The sequence below is a fragment of the Zalophus californianus genome, chromosome 2 (genome assembly GCF_009762305.2).
Source record: "Zalophus californianus isolate mZalCal1 chromosome 2, mZalCal1.pri.v2, whole genome shotgun sequence".
Classification (NCBI taxonomy): Eukaryota; Metazoa; Chordata; class Mammalia; order Carnivora; family Otariidae; genus Zalophus; species Zalophus californianus.
The window spans coordinates 44,419,517-44,436,043 of NC_045596.1; the positions used below are offsets into that span (position 1 = coordinate 44,419,517).

At 39.3% G+C, this 16,527-nt stretch overlaps 1 protein-coding gene across 9 annotated transcripts in view; it reads left to right on the plus strand.

Moving 5' to 3' along the window:
• The window catches only part of CRACD (capping protein inhibiting regulator of actin dynamics), a 258,544-nt gene that overhangs the window by 119,742 nt on the left and 122,275 nt on the right, over positions 1 to 16,527 (plus strand). For all 9 annotated transcript variants that reach the window (XM_027597477.1, XM_027597476.1, XM_027597475.1 and 6 more), the window contains one exon: positions 8,080 to 8,221. The gene's annotated coding sequence lies outside the window, so the exon portion shown is untranslated. The remainder of the gene's footprint in view (positions 1 to 8,079; positions 8,222 to 16,527) is intronic.

Sequence of the window (16,527 nt, forward strand, 5' to 3'; positions counted from 1 at the left end):
GATCATGATCTGAGCCAAAGGCAGACGCTTAACCGACTGAGCCACCCAGGCGCCCCAAATAAGATGTCTTTAAATAGGACCCCACATGAAATAAGATTATGTGTATATATTGATTGCTTGATCAAAATGTGGCCAGAGGCTCTCAGGAGCTTAGCCATATATTTCCCCCGCGAGCAGTGGTTCCATGGTCAGTAATTCAGTGTCCGTGGCAACTTAACAGAGCGTACCTGCTGTAAATAATGAGAATCGACTGTACATAAAGCGAGTGCTCTCTTTAGAATGAGATATATTGGGGTAATGGTGAATATTAAATGCCATCCCAACTGACTAACGAGAATTATAAACATCATGAGATTTGAGCTGGGCTCCTGAAGCCTAAGCAGCACAGGTATTGGCATCACTGGTCGATGCCCAGGTCCTGGAACCCTGTGAAAGAAGGGGACTTCTTTAGGAGAAGGATGAGCTCATTTCAGCCCTTGGTAGGTTGGGGGAGGTTCTCTAGAAAGTTTTGCTTAATGATTTCATTTAAACTTAGTTCTCACTTGCCACTAAAAGGAGGATAAAGAGTTGAAAGAAAGAAAAAAATTTTGAGGAGTGTCTTTTCTTCCTTTCTTGCTCTTTTGCTGCTTTCTGCTTTTACTGTTTTCTTAGGGAAATCCATGTTAATAATTATTTTTGTTCCTAGCCACCCAGAAAATGGCATCCTATATTTTACCTGGCAACCCTAGATTGAAGCAAAGGGGTCCAGAATCAAGAATTGTGCATGGGAAATTACCAGAAGTTAGCTGTTACTGGAGCATGAACTTTGTAAAGTTTGAGTCATTTAGGGAGTCATGAGGGACAAAGCTGCAGAGGAGGGCATCATAATACTTATCATACTGTGGTAATTATTGGATGGTTTTTATGTTTCTATCAACTGGAACGGGAGGTGCCTCTTCCCTCCTTCCCAAGTCTTTAGCACAGTGGTTTCCAAGCTGTAAATGAAGATTGTTTCCTCCCATGGTTGTTTGCTTGTTTATAAATGTTGAACATATGAATATTTTGAATACCATAAAACATTTACAGAATTGACATTTTTAAAGGGTGAGATAAGGATAAAATATTTAAATTTTCATCTTATTGATTAGTAGTACAAAAAATTCCCTTTGCTCCATGAGAGTACATTCATTGAATATGTCATTATTTGTTGCTTTGTTTTGTTTTGGTTTAACACTATGTGACATAGACATTTGAAGGTGTGGTTATAAGTTCATTTTATTTTCATTTAAGTAGCTAAAAAAGATAATTCATAAAGAGATTCCGATCCAAATAGAAGAATGACATTGTTGGTTGCACTTGGTAAATCATAATACATGTTTTTCAGTCATATCTACCAGCTATGCCAAAATTTTTGTTTCAATTCAGTAATAAGTTTTACTTTCCCATGTTATTCAGTTATTTTTGCTAATTATTATTAAGGTATTGCATTTTTATATTTCTAGCAAAGAGTTCAAAACTCATTAAAATTCATTTGGAAGATTTAGAAAAATTCGGTTTCCAAGCTTTTTTTTTCTTTTAAAGATTTTATTTATTTATTTAATTGACAGAGAGAGACAGCGAGAGAGGGAACACAAGCAGGGGGAGGGTCAGAGGGAGAAGCAGGCTTCCCACCGAGCAGGGAGCCCGATGCAGGGCTCAATCCCAGGACCCTGAGATCATGACCTGAGCTGAAGGCAGTCGCTTAACCAACTGAGCCACCCAGGTGCCCCATTGGTTTCCAAGCTTTTAAAGTGTGCAGATATGAAGGTTTTTACTGACTACTTGTTCTTTCAGCGTTCACATATTCAAGTATTAATGCTAGGCATCATACTAGACTAAAACAGTAAGCGCACAACAGACCAAAAATTCCTGCCCTCATTCAGTGAGAGAGGGAGATAGGCAATAAGCTGATAAAAAAGTATAGTTAAAATATATTAGATAGTGAGAAGCATTAAAGAAAAAAGCAAGGAAGGGGAATGGGGAGTGTTGGGAGTTGTTGCTATTTTAGATAGGGAGGCTAGGGAAGGCCTTGTGGAGAAGTGATCTTTAAGTAAAGACTTGAAGGAAGTGAGGGAAGATATCTGGGAACATATTCCAGGCAAAGGGAACAGCCAGTGGAAAGCCCTGAGGCAAAGTGTGCCTGGCTTCTGAGGCATAGCACCACTGGGGCTTGAGTGGAATTAGTAAAGACAAAGGTACTAGGAAATGATGTCAGTGAGGTAATGATGAAATCACATAATGACTTGTAGGCCATTGTAGGGAATTTGGCTTTATACTGAGACATATAGGAAATCATTAGATGACTTGGGGCAAATGAATGGTGTGATTTGACTTAGGTGTTAATAAGGTGACTGGCTGCTGGGGGCAGTGGTATGGTGCAGGATTTGGGCAAGAAGAGTATTTGCAAGGAGGTCACCTGGGAAGCTGTAGCATTAATCTGGGATAAGATGATTTTGGTTGGGACTAGCATGGTAGCATTATAGACAGTGAGAATTGTGTTCTTGACATATTTGGAAGGTAGATCAAGCAAGATTTGCTGACATTAGTTGTGGGAAATGTGAGAAAGAATTCAAGGATGACTCCTAGGTGATGCTTTCATCGTTTTCAACAACAACATCACCTGATAAAAACCTCTCTGAACACCCATTTTCAAAATACTATTTCCATAGAATGATGACTTTCCTTGAAAAGTAATTATTACCTATTGTTAAAGCATCAACTTTATCAGAAAAGTAAATAACCACTGGCTATGGGCAGAATTGCTATTAAGGAATTATTTTTGAAAAAAAATATTAAACATGCTTTTTTTTACATCAAAAATATCTCTTCTGAAGTATATAGCTGATAGTTGGCATCACTGAAGCAGTCATGATATTTTAGAACACTTGTCTCTTTGTAAAAGAAAAAATGTGAGGCAACTTAAAATTTGACAACTCTTCTTGGTGCAGGAGAATGACAATAACCAAGCAACCACTGTGTCTCCAGTATAAAAAATTGTCACGATCACTCCCCATGTTATTACAAGGTTTTATAATGACTCTACTAAATTAACGATGCCAGTGACATTCTTGGTGCTCTTCTAGATCCAACTTCTTTTCAGTAAGAGCTTGCCTGTGAGTGAGGCAATTAGTGCATTTCATGTGTGGTATTAACTTTTCCAGGACTCCTTTCTTCACTTCACTCGGTGCATATATGTGCTCCATAAAACATTGTTTTTATTAAAGAAGTCATTTATTATTAGAACATATATTTCTTCCATGGTACTCCTTTCTTTAGTGGTTTACTAAAAAAGTAGTTCTTTAGGTCTTTCATTATTGAGACAGAAACGTGTACTTTCATTGAATAGTATGATAAATTTTACATGGTGAGTAATTTTTGAATATTTATTTCCTTAGAGCTCCACCAACATTTTCTTTAACTGTTGACTAAGGAATGAATTTGATTGCCATATTTTATCTGTGCATTATGTAATTATCCATAAATTAATACAAGTGGTTGATTTGGGTATATTATTTAAATCATTTTTCACAGTGGCAGAATATTTCACAGATGGTGTGTGGCTTTTTATCTTTTGTTTGAAAATACTTATTGCTATTTATTGTATTGAGTTTCACAGTGTCAACATCAGTGAAAAAGAGAGATTTATATTCACATTCTGGAGACTTAATGTGATTTTATTATTTTATTTTTCTTATTTCACGTTTTATTTAAATTCTAGCTGGTTAACATGTAGAGTGATATTGGCTTCAGGTGTAGAATTTAGTGATTCATCATTTCCATACATCACCCACTTATTGCTCATCACAATAAGTGCTCCTTAATCCCCATCACCCATTTAGCCCATCCCCTGCCCACCTCCCTCCAGCAACCCTCATTTTGTTCTCTATAGTTAAGAGTCTCTTATGGTTTGCTTCCCTTTGTTTTTTTTCCTTCCCCTATGTTCATCTGTTTTGTTTCTTAAATTGCACATATGAGTAAGATCATATGGTATGTGTCTTTGTCTGAGTTATTTCGCTTAGCATACATTCTCTAGCTCCACCATGTCATTGCAAATGGCAAGATTTCATTCTTTTTGGTGGCTGAGTAATATTCCGTGTGTGTGTGTGTGTGTATTATGCATTCTTTATGCATTCATCAGTCGATGGACATTTGGGCTTTTCCACAATTTGGCTATTGTTAATGCTATAAACATTGGGGGGCATGTACCCCGTTGAATCAGTATTTTTCTATCCTTTGGGTAAATACCTAGTAATGCAATTGCTGGATCATAGGGCTGGAAACTTAATTTTAAAATGTCTTGCTAATCACATTGGCTTTTTTGTGTTAGTTGCCCTTTTAAGGCAGAATATGCACTAAGAATGTAGTTCACTCTTAATAATAGTGGATGTAAATCAGTATTTTAAATAGTTTTATTGATAGTTTCACATCTTGGGAACTGATGTCTTGTTAGATATTAGGTCAATATTGTTTTGACCTCATAATGGTGCTGGCAAAGAGCTCATATTTGAGATTCTGGGAATTTTGCAATGTTCCCCTGTTTCTGTTATTCTGTCGTTGTTTCTCTGTAAAAAATAAAAGCAAAACTTTCATGAGCAAAATAAACCCTGTGCTTGTCTTTGGGAACAACAACAGAGGAACTGAGGAGACTTTGTCTGAAACAGCATTGTGGGAAGAAGACTCAGGTAATAGAGCTAAGAATGAACAGCTTTGGCTCTTGAGCTTACTGAAGGATTTATTAGTATTACTAGTCTTTTTCAAAGAACTAACTTTTTGCCTTTGATGACTTTTCTTTACTTATTCTAAAGTTCATTGATGATTTCTGCTCTTTATTTTTTTATTATTTACTTCCTCTTTCATTCTTTGGATTTATTTCTCTTCTTTCTCTAATTCCTTGAGATAGATATATAAATGATTGCTTTCTAAACTTTTTAAATATAACCATAGCTACATTTCACCATTTTTAATTTATCATTTCACTATTACATCAAAAATTTTTTCTAATTACCATTGTGATTTCTTCACTGACCTATTGGTTATTTAGATATGTACTGCTTAATTGTCAAACACTTGAGGACTCTGGTTATCACTTATACATTGATTTCTAGCTTAATTGAAAACATACTGTGCTGTATGTCAATTAATTGATGAGGGTGCTATGACAATTCAATTAGGGAGGGAGTCTTTTCAACAAGGGTTACTAGAACAAGTGGGAGGAAAATTAACCTCTTGCCTTTGCATTATGCCACAAACAAAAATCATTTTGAGATATATTATAAAGCTAAAACTGTAGAACTCCTGGAGAATATTTTTAGGCTTTTAAGTAGACTTTAAGCAAAGATTGTTGAAGGACACTGAACGCTCTAAACATAAAGGAAAAACAATAAATTGGAGTTCATCAACATTAAAAACTTCTGATCATCAAAAAGACAGACATTGTAAAGGAAAACCACAGGTTGGGAGAAAAAATATGTAATACGTATATCTGACAGAGGACTGGTATCAAAATATAAAAAGAACTGTTAGGCAATAGTGTAAGAACTACAATTTAAAAAATGGACAAAAGTCTTAGAACAGACACTGCATAAAAGAAGATATTTAAAAAGCTACAACTATTAGTCACCAGGGAGTTGCAAATCAAAACCTCGCACTAGAATGGCTCAAATTGAAAGTCTGCCAACACCAAATGTCGATGAGGCTGTGTAAACTGGAACTCCTATGTATTACTGATGGGAGTATAAAATGATACAGCCATTTTGGAAAAATGTTTGGCAGTTTCTTATAAAGTTAAACATTCATCAACTCTGTAACCTAGCAGTTCCACTCCTAGGTGTTTATCCAAGAGAAATGGAAATATATGTTCACAAAAAGGTTTGTACAAGAATGTTTATAGCAGTGTTATTCATAATAGCTCTAAAATGGAAACTACCAAATGTCCATTCATCAGGAGAATATATTATAAGTTGTGGTATTTTCATACAAAAGAGTACATTCTATATGAGCCCATTTTATGAAGTTCAGAACTAATCTGTGGTGATAGAAATACAGAAATGAGAACAGTGACTGCCTTTGGGTTGTGGCAATTCACAAAAAGGGGCATGAGGGAACTTTCTGGAGTGATGGAAATGCTCTGTACTTTTATTTTGTTGGTGTTTACACAATTGGATTCCTTTATCAAAATATATCGATTTTTACACTTAAAAGTAGCTATTTTCCTGTATGTAAATTACATTTTGCTTTTAAACTACTATTTTTGCTATTTCCTGCGCATCTATATTATTTCAGAATAGTAAGTTCAAAAGAGTACTCTGTGGTTTCTGTTTGTTGAAATTTCTTGTAAGGTCCTTTATGACCCACATGTGGTTAATTTCTGTAAATGTTTCATGTGTACCTTAAAAGAATATGTAGTAACAGTTGTTGGGGGCAACCTATTCCACATAGGTTACTAAGACTGAGTTTGTTAATTGTGTTACTCAAATCTTATGGATCCTTATTTTTTGTCTTTTTTTTTTTTGCTTGTTCTGTGACTTACTGAGAGATATGTGTTAAAATATTTTATAATCTTTATAATTTCAAATATACACATTGCAATTATTTTAAAGACCATATTCTATGACTCGTCACCTCTGGGTCCTGTTTTCATTGTTTCTTTCTTGAATCTATGCCCTGAAATGCCTGGTATTGTTGATTGAATGCAGGACATTTTATATAAAGAATCACAGATACTGTAGATGGTGGTATCTTCCTCTATGGGGCTTACTTTTGCTTCTGATAGGCAGTTAGAGTAGGGCAGACCTTCTTAATCCAAAGAGAGACCAAACTGATTTGATACTCAGCTCTGGTATTTTTTGGTCTGCTCACTTTATGTGCCTCTAAGCAGCTGCTTTCTGCTTGGCTTCTCATCAGTTTTGCCCTGTGCCTCTTTAAGATCAATAGATGTCCTTTTTTTTTTTTTTTTTTTTTTTAAAGAGAGAGAAGGGGGAAGGAAGGGGCAGAGGGAGAAAGAGAATCTTAAGCAGGCTCCATGCCCAGAATGGAGCCCAATGCACAGCTTGATCTCACAACCCTGAGATCATGACTTGAGCCAAAATCAAGGGTTGGACACTTAACCAATTGAGCCACCCAGGTGCCCCAAGATAAGCTTGAAAGGAAAAGCATTATAATGATTTGTCTCAGTTTTGTTTTTCTTCTCCCTAAGGTCTTGGCCTCTTATGTCCTGGCTACCTTGGTAGCACTCCATCGCCTTTAAACAGGTTTTTAAGTACTTATCCAGCTTTTCTAGTTGCGTTTGATGGAAAGTTGGTCTGATACAAGCTAGCCCCTTGTAGCCAGAGCTGGGAATCCTTCTCTCTAAGCTCATACAGTCAACCCCCCGTCAGGGCCAGACACCCGTTGTCATCCTGAGATTTGAGGAGATTTCTTTCTGTGTCATTGCCGCAGAGCGTTGTCTTCTTAGCTATGCAAAAGGCATATTTGAATCAGGGGATGTCTCCTGGACATTTCTCACATCCATTCCAGTTAAAATCTACAATCACTATGTAACGGTTTTCATTCTGGCAAGCTTATAAAAGATTGTGCATGCCCTACCCACAGGGAGCCCATTAACCTAATTAACTCTGTGATTGCTATTTGAATAAAAAGGTGCCTTTGCTATCTCTGGGGGAGGAAACAATCTAATGATTACTGCCTTTAATTCTCTGCTAAGTTGAATTTGTGTCTTCTAGCTTCTTGAATTTTAGCTAAACTACCATGAAAAATAAATGTGATAATTCTGTATGTAAGAAGGATTGGGAACCTTGGTGTTCATGGATATGATTCTTTCAGTCCCTTCAAAAGTAGAAATAATTTATAATAAATGCTTTTAAGGCCCTAGAATAAATTTAGGCTAAGGAATGCAAGTTTAATTTTATTAAACCTAATTTAAAACCTCAGAAAAAACAAAAGCAAAAACAAAAAACACTCCTTTGTACTGACTTCTGCCAGAATGGCAAAGAGATTCCTTTTGAAGGTTTCCCAAGAGGGCTGAAGATATAAAGCTCTTGATGTTTTGTTTTTTCTCAACAGTTAACAAGAGCAGTGATTCCCAGGTTTTCTCAGCAATGTACTCCATTTCCTGGCACACTTAACCACTGATCTCCTTTTTACAAGAAGAAAATTTTGGTGGAGAGTTACCCAGCAAGGAAAGGATGTGTGGCTGTTAAGATAGGTAAGTCGTTTGTTTAGAGGATGGAGAGGGAAGTAGCTTATGGAGAAAGTACTAAAGAATATTGTATTTATTGTGAGTGGGGCTCTAGAAATGGATAGAATGCATTTCACGGTCAAGTTAAAAAGATCCTTGTTGCTGATATCCTTCTAATTATAGATTTAATTCTCAGCTCTTAGCAGCTGTATAAACTTGACCACATCACTTGAATTCTCTGAGCCCCTTTCTTTCATCTGTATGAAAAAATTAATATGAAAAGCTTTTGCAAATGGGAGGATGTAATATAAAAATGTAATTATCACTGTTTATTGTTTTGTTACTGTTAGAAAATTCTATGGAATAGTTAGTGGCCTTGTGTCTCATGGTGCATTTGGGCCGTAGAGCTTGGTACTGTGAATTTGGGGAATCCATCTTGAGTGCCGGGTGTGGGAGACCTTCCCTACCTGCCTCCCCTGTCAGAACGACATTATACCATTCTCTTGTCTACAAGTATCTGCTGCTTTTTAGAAGTTGGGGCGAAGGATGAAAGTTAAAGACAAGATCAAAGGAAAGAAAAATACCTGTATGAGTTGTTATGGCAAGTGTTATATTAAATAGTGTTTGGATACATTATTTCATTTAATCCAGGTACCAAGTCTTGTAAGGTGGATGTTATCCATACCATTTTCCCTTAAGAGACAGAATTCCTTAGGCAGTCACTTAAAAGAATATAAAAACCACTCTGATTTATCATAACTTAGAAGATATTATTGGATGGTGGGAACTTGAGGTTTTTCATTTTTTCTAATGTTTTACAGTACACATGTACAGCTTCATAAAGTGGTTAATTAAAAATAAATAATGGATTTTATTTTATTTTGTTTATTTATTTTTCAAAGATTTTATTTATTTGACAGAGAGAGACACAGTGAGAGAGGGAACACAAGCAGGGGGAGTGGGAGAGGGAGAAGCAGGCTTCCCGCGGAGCAGGGAGCTGGATGCAGGAGCTTGATCCCAGGACCCTGGGATCACAACCTGAGCCAAAGGCAGACGCCTAATGACTGAGCCACCCAGGTGCCCCAAATAATGGATTTTAAAGAATCTTTGTCAAGTACCTATTATGAACTCTAGGTACTGTTTTAGGTGTTCACATCAATGAGCAAAACATGAAGATCTCTGCCCTCATGGAGCTTATGTTCTAGCATAGAGGGAGACAGATAATAAATAATGCAGGACTAGAGAAATAATAAATTACTAGGCTATTAGAAGCTAATAAGAATACGGAAACAAGAAAAAGAAGAACTAAGGGGAATTGGGAGTGCTGGGTGGCACAGGAATACACATTGCAATGTTAAAGGCAGGAAATCAGGAGTTCACCATGGGCATGTTCTAGGCAAAGGAAGCAGCTGAAGCAAAGACCCTAAGGAGTGAACAAGGTGGGATATTTCAGGCATAGCCAGGAGGCCAGTGAGCTGGAGCAGAGTGGAGAGGACAGTAGCGGGAGGTGGGTTTAGGGACGTAGTGTCAGCTTCAGAGAAAACAGTGTCACTTCCTTAGTTCAAATCCGTAAGAAAAGTTACCTTTTTTCCTGCCTACTTGGTTGATTCTGTGTGTGTTTCTTCTGCATTTAAAACACACATGTACACACAGACACCAAATAAATTATACCTCCACCACTATATTAGTTCTTAGGGCTACTGTAACAAAGTACCACAAACTGGGTGGCTCAAAATAACAAATATATTGTCTCACAGTTCTGTGGGCTAGAAGTCTAAAATCAAGAGAGGCAAGAGAGGGTGTTTTAGCAACTAATGAATCGTTGAACTCTACATCAGAAACTAGTGATGTACTATATGCTGGCTAACTGAACATAATAAAAAAAAAGAGGGCAGTGCTCCCTCTGAGACACAAAGGGGAGAATCCTTCCTTGTCCCTTCATAGCTTCTGGTGGTGGCCATCAGTCCTTGGCCTTCCTAGGTTTGCTGCCACATCACATCAGTCTCTGTCTCTGTCCTCACATGTCCTTCTCCCTGTGTGTTTGTGTCTTCACAGGGCTGTCTTTCCTTTTCTTAGAAGGACAACAGGCATACTAGATTCAGGATCCTACTCTAGTATGATCTCACCTTAGCTAATACACTTATAATGACCCTCTTTCCCAATAAGGTCACATTCTGAGGTACTGAGGGTTAGCACTTCAGTATACCTTTTGGGGGGCACAGTTTAACCCCTAACAACAATTAATAATGGGTGTTACTCTTCCCCTCGTACTAGTGGAGAAACAGGCTCAGAGTCAGTAAGCAGAGGAGCTAAGGGTCAGTGCACCACTATGGCAGGGATACGCGGGTGGAGTGACAGGGAGCTGTCCTGGCTGAGGACAGGAGCTGCTCACATACAACACTGCAGTCCCTGTCCATACTGCTTAACCTCAAGATAGCTCAAAACTGATGCTCTAGCTCAGCATTCCTATCAAAGGGAAAATAGATGCCTCTGTAACCCACTCCCCATTTTGTGTTTCATTCCATAGCATGACAGACATAAGAAACAGATGCTGTTTCCCTGTTTTCAGAATTTTTCCAGAAAAATAATACCGTAATTTCTGTGGTGTGTAGAACATTTTGTGACGAGACCACATGGGTTTTTCTTACACAATACAGGAAAATATATGACTGAGTCAATTGGCATATTGCAGTAGAAATAGGGGATTTTGAAAGCATTTAATATATTTTGCTTTCTCATTATATTTAAAAATTCTTTCTTAATATGGAGCTTGGCTGGCCGTTTGTGAACCTGAAATCACCATTAGAGCTTTATTTTTAGTCTTAGTCTTGAGGGATGCACCTGAGAAGCCAGGTAAACTGTTGCTGCTGTGACTTAATTGTCAAGGGCCAAGCAAGTCAGGGGTCACTGGTTTGAATTATTTCCCTGCTACGCACATTCTGGGGAAGTATGAGGCTTTTCACAGGAAAGGCCTTGAGGTGACAAGTATTAGAATTTAGTGGCCTACTTAATCCCTCTTACCACTATGGAATGGGAATAGAATCCTCCTCATTTCCCAGTAGTGGTAGATGGTTGAGCAATGAGAAATACTGAGGTCTTCAATTAGAAAACATTTAATTATAAAACATTTATTTTTTTATTCAGGTGAAATTCACATAGCATAATATTAGCCATTTTAAAGATTTATTTATTTATTATTTGAGAGAGAGTGAGTGAGTGCTCATGAGCAGGAGGGGCAAAGGGAGAGAGAATCTGAAGCAGACTCTGTCCCCTGAGCACAGAGCCTGACGTGGGGCTGGTTGGGGCGGGGGGGCTTGATCCCACGACCCTTGAGATCACGGCCTGAGCCGAAACGAAGAGTCGGAAGCTTAACCAACTGCGCCACCCAGGTGCCCCCAAATTAGCCATTTTATTTTTTATTTTTTTAAAAGATCTTATTTATTTATTTGACAGAGAGAGACACAGCGAGAGAGGGAACACAAGCAGGGGGAGTGGGAGAGGGAGAAGCAGGCCTCCCGCTGAGCAGGGAGCCCGATGCGGAGCTCAATTCCAGGGCCCCGGGATCATGACCTGTGCTGAAGGCAGCCGCTTAACAACTGAGCCAGTGGCAATTAGTACATTCACAGTGTTGTGCAACTATCCCAGAACATTTTCACCGCCCCCCAAATTAAAACCCCGCACATGTTAAGCAGTTATTCCCCATTTTTCCTTCCCCTCAACCACTGACAACCACCGATGTGCTTTCTGTCTTTTAGGGATTTACTTATTCTACCTGTTTAATATAATGAAATCATACAAGATACGACTTTTTGTGTCTGGTAAAACATTTATTTTCAAACACAAGTCATTTTTATTTCAATCTCCTCTTGTCATAACACTGGAGGAGCTGGGGTGCTGCAGGAGTGTTAACATCTCTCTAATTAGGCCCTCAAAGAAAAAGGCCTCTTCAGGAATACCTGCTTCACTTCTGCTGTGGGTGACTTTCTCTTCATGAGACAACTAGCAGTTTAGAATTAAGTTACTTAATGTTACTTAATTTGCAAGGATATGAAAAATTCGGCTTTACTTCAGGATAGAGGTCAGCCCCCTCTGGCATCCTTTTCCCCCCACCTCCAATTTGTGTCATTGTCTAGTGGTCTGAACACCAGTTTATCCCATCATCCAAATGAACCTGTAATTGATACTTTGGCATCAGGATAGCTAGAGATTATATTGCCACCTAAGCAACAAAGCATAGTCTGCCCCCAGGGAGTTGAATGATACCAGCCGTTGAAGATGAAAATTAGAGAAATACTTTATACTCTCATCTTTTGAGGAGGCTGATCATCCTGCCACCTCCCTTTGCTTCCCCATGAAATAGAGGCTGCTCAGGGAGGGCTGTGGAATGCAGGCGGCAGAGGCCTGAGATGAGACTCCTCTCTCTATCTGCCAGACTACCCCAAGGTGGGTTGCACAGATGAAGCTGGCAGAGAAAGGGGCAGCTGGATGGCAAACAAGGTTCTGAGGGGACCAAAATTCTAGTTAAATCCTTTTGCAGGAGCAAAAGATCCTGCTGGTCTAGTGATGCAGAACACAAGAATTAAATTGGCATAGAGCTAGTGCTTTCAGCAAATGCAAACTCTGTAAGTCTCTTCTCTGCAGACCCCCTTGGAGTGGGAGGACAGTTAAATACAGGACAAATTATGACTTGTTGCCCTCAGATGGTGATTATCATGAATGTATTATATGCCAGGTGTGGCTGATGCATCAACTGCCCCAAAATATCTCTTCCAGGGATCTGAGAATACCACCTGTAGAGTAACTGATGAGTTGACAACACACAGCGGAGTGACAGGGATGAGAGGTGTGGCACTTTTGCTGATTTCCCTCCCTTCTCTCTCTTCCTCCCCTCTTCTTTCATCTCTGTCTCCCTCCCTCCACTGACATGTATGGAGCTCGTTATGTGCCCGACCCTGTGCTAAGGGCTGAGGATATGAACTATGACCCTGCCATCCCTCCCATGATCTCCTCTCTACATATGTTCTCCTGCGGTTGCCGACAAGTAGAAGTAGTTGTATCCTTGTCTGTCTCCCAGAGAAGGAAGTAGCTTCTAAAGGCCAGAGTCCTTGCCCTGGAGCCTTTGAATCCAACAGTGCCCTAGCAGAACTTTATGGAATTGAATTCAGATATGTAAGCAGATAACCGTATAAAATGTGATTAGTGATATTTGAGAGAGTTTTGCACAGAGTGCTGGGAAACACAAAGGGCAGAGTAAACAACTGCCAAAGGGAGCCACAGGGCCTCCCAGAGGTGTCATTTGAGCTGTCTTGAAAGATGAGAAGGTGTTTGCCAGACAAAGGGGGGAGCACATAATCTCCAGAGGTCACACCTATTTGAATACGTTTCTTGGGAGGAGCCCGTGATCCTCTGAATCCTGCCCTTTCTTTCTTTAATGAAACTTCAGAAAATAACTGCTTGATTCACCACTCTCTTTGGATCAAGCCCACGGACAGTATAGTCATCCCTTCCAGAAAGTGACAAGCCTGTTTCTTCTAGGCTCTAAAGGCCCCACCCCCACCAAAAAATTCTGTTGAATTTCTTATCTCTAAACTGCCACATGCTTTAATCTTCCTTTTCCATGTTGAAATAAATGCTTAAAAAAAATCTTTTTCTAAATTGATTTGAGTGGAGCCAAGATTTCACTTCAATAATCCTTTCACCATTTCAACAAACATATGCTGAATGCCTCCGCTGCTCTGGAGTCTCAGCTTCCAAGAAACAAACAGTGAGATAGTTTCTGCTCCCAAGGAGACTAAAACTGACACCCATCAGGAAGCTTAAAGTAGCACAGAAACGGTCCTCCTTTAGCATTTACTATTAAAGCATAGTCTTCGTGGACACAGAATTGGTATTGAAACTTTTCGGAATAGGTGACTCCAATTCTGAACTGAAGTTTAGGGGTCCAAGGAACAATAAAGAAAGCCATCCTTACCACTAGGAAGATTCACCAGGAAAAGCAAAAAACATCTTTAGTCTAAACTTTACCCGGGACATATTTTAAGGAGCCTGAGAAAGTCCATTCCATGCAGGAAGATACCCCAAAAGGAGCATATAAGATAAAGTTTTACATTAAGTATTTGGTCATGTATACTTATATATTTTTCTTGAAAGGTTTCATTTATTTATTTGAGAGAGAGACAGAGCACAAGCAGGGGGAGAGGCAGAGGGAGAAGGGAGAAGCAGACTCCCCACCGAACAGGGAGCCTGACGCGGGGCTTGATCCCAGGACCCTGGGATCATGACCTGAGCCGAAGGCAGATGCTTAACTGACTGAGCCACCCAGGTGTCCCTACATGCCTTTTACTTTATTTATTTTTTTAAGGAGGTTCCACATCTAGCAAGGAGCCCAACATGGGGCCTGAACCCATGACACCAAGATCAAGACCTAAGCTGAGATCAACAGTAAGGTGCCTAACCAACTGAGACACCCAGGTACCCCTGTACCTTGTGTATTTTAAAAACACATCATTTGGTGTTCATTTATTTGCCGTAAATTTTGGTCTTTTTGTAACAACTTCAGAATTTTCTGGAACTAGAACCCCAATTTATAATTCTGATTATTGCACAGACAAGGATGTGGCTTACCAAGGCTTGTCTTACCTTCCCCAGTAGGGAACAGCTTAGTCCTGGGTCAGGTGGTGCCTGTAAGTGGTAGGGCTGCTCCCCCGGTGCCACGACCCCAGAACGTCCTCCTTCTTCCCTGTCTTCCCCTCAGCCTCGCTGCCCCTAAAAGACAAAACCGAACGCCAGCTCTTCCACGGTTCATTCTCTGACACCCACCACTTCCCAGAAATCATTCGTTTTCTTTCCTCCAAACTCCCACCACAGCTCATCCTGCCCCCATATATACACACAGCACCTAACATTTTCTACCCGGTTTATAGCTTTTGGTAAATATGTCATATTCCATATGAAATGATAATTTCCTTAGAATCGCTAATATTTTCTTTGGTCTTCATGTCTCATCCCTTCTTCCCTCTTCCAGTACCTGTCACATGTAAAGCTGTAATGGACACTCAGTAATAATTCACTGAAATGCCATCAGTGGGTGGAATTTCATTCTAGGTCAATGAATGTCTGCATCCTTCTGGATGCCATCATCCATAGCATAAATCCTTAAACCATTGTTTCCCAAAGTAGGTTCCAGTTAAATAGTCCTTAAAATGTCTATGGTTAAAACTTTTGGGAAATTCTAGTTAAACAAAGTTAAACAGGATTCTTTACTGTAGGACGTCTCAAATTGTAGTCACTGAGAGGGAGATCGAGTGAATAATGTTTCTCAAAATTGTTTGACCACAGAAATCTTGATAATTTTCTGAGGATGTATATGAGTTTCCTCTTGCTGTTGTAACAAATTCCCTTGAAGTTTGTGGATGAAAACAGTGCAAGTTTATCATCCTATCATTCTGGAGGTCAGAAGGCTAAAATGAGGGAATAGGGCTGTGTTCCTTTTGGATGCTCAAGGGGAGAATCCCTTTCTGTGCCTTTTCTGGCTTCTAGAGACTGCCCACCTTCCTTGGCCTATGGCTCCTTTCCTCCCATCTTCAAGGCCAGCAATGTAGTGCAGGGGTAGAAAAATGTTTCCTTCTAGGTTCTTTGCCTGGTGTAATAATGAAATGAACATAAGATAGATTAACAGGAAAAAAAAAATTTGATTTCATACGTACAGGAGCCCTTTAAAAATCTGAAACTCAAAGAAGTAACCAAAGCAAGAAGCTTCTGTACCTCTTAGACAAACAATAAATTTGTGAAGAACTGACAGAACGAAAAGATTTGGGTTTGGGTTACTAAATTAGTGAAAAAGTAACAAAGTTTGTTTATACATCCTTTGGCCCTAACTTGCCTCTCTGGTAATAAGGATGCCTTCTACCCAACTGGTACAGGGAGGGCACCTTTCACATGAGAGATTTATTTCCTGCTTTCAGCGGGGGACACACAAGAGAGTTAAGAGTGTTCTTGCACTGACTATCCCCCAAGTAACTTTAATTCAAAATAATCAATATGCCAAAATGGCATATTTGAGTTGACATATTCTGCTCCCCTTCCCTGGCATCTTCTAGTTTTTTTCTGACCTCTGCTTCTGTCCTAATACCTCTTCCTGGGACTCCTGACACTCTTGCCTCTCTTGTAAGGGTACTCGTGGTTGCAGTGGGCCTACCTGGGAAATCCAGGATAATCTTCTCATCTCAACATCCTTGGTTTAATCACATCTGCAAAGCCCCTTTGCTACGTAAGGTAACATATTTAAAGGTTCCGGAGATTAGAAAGTGGCCATCTTGGGGCCTTGGGTGGTT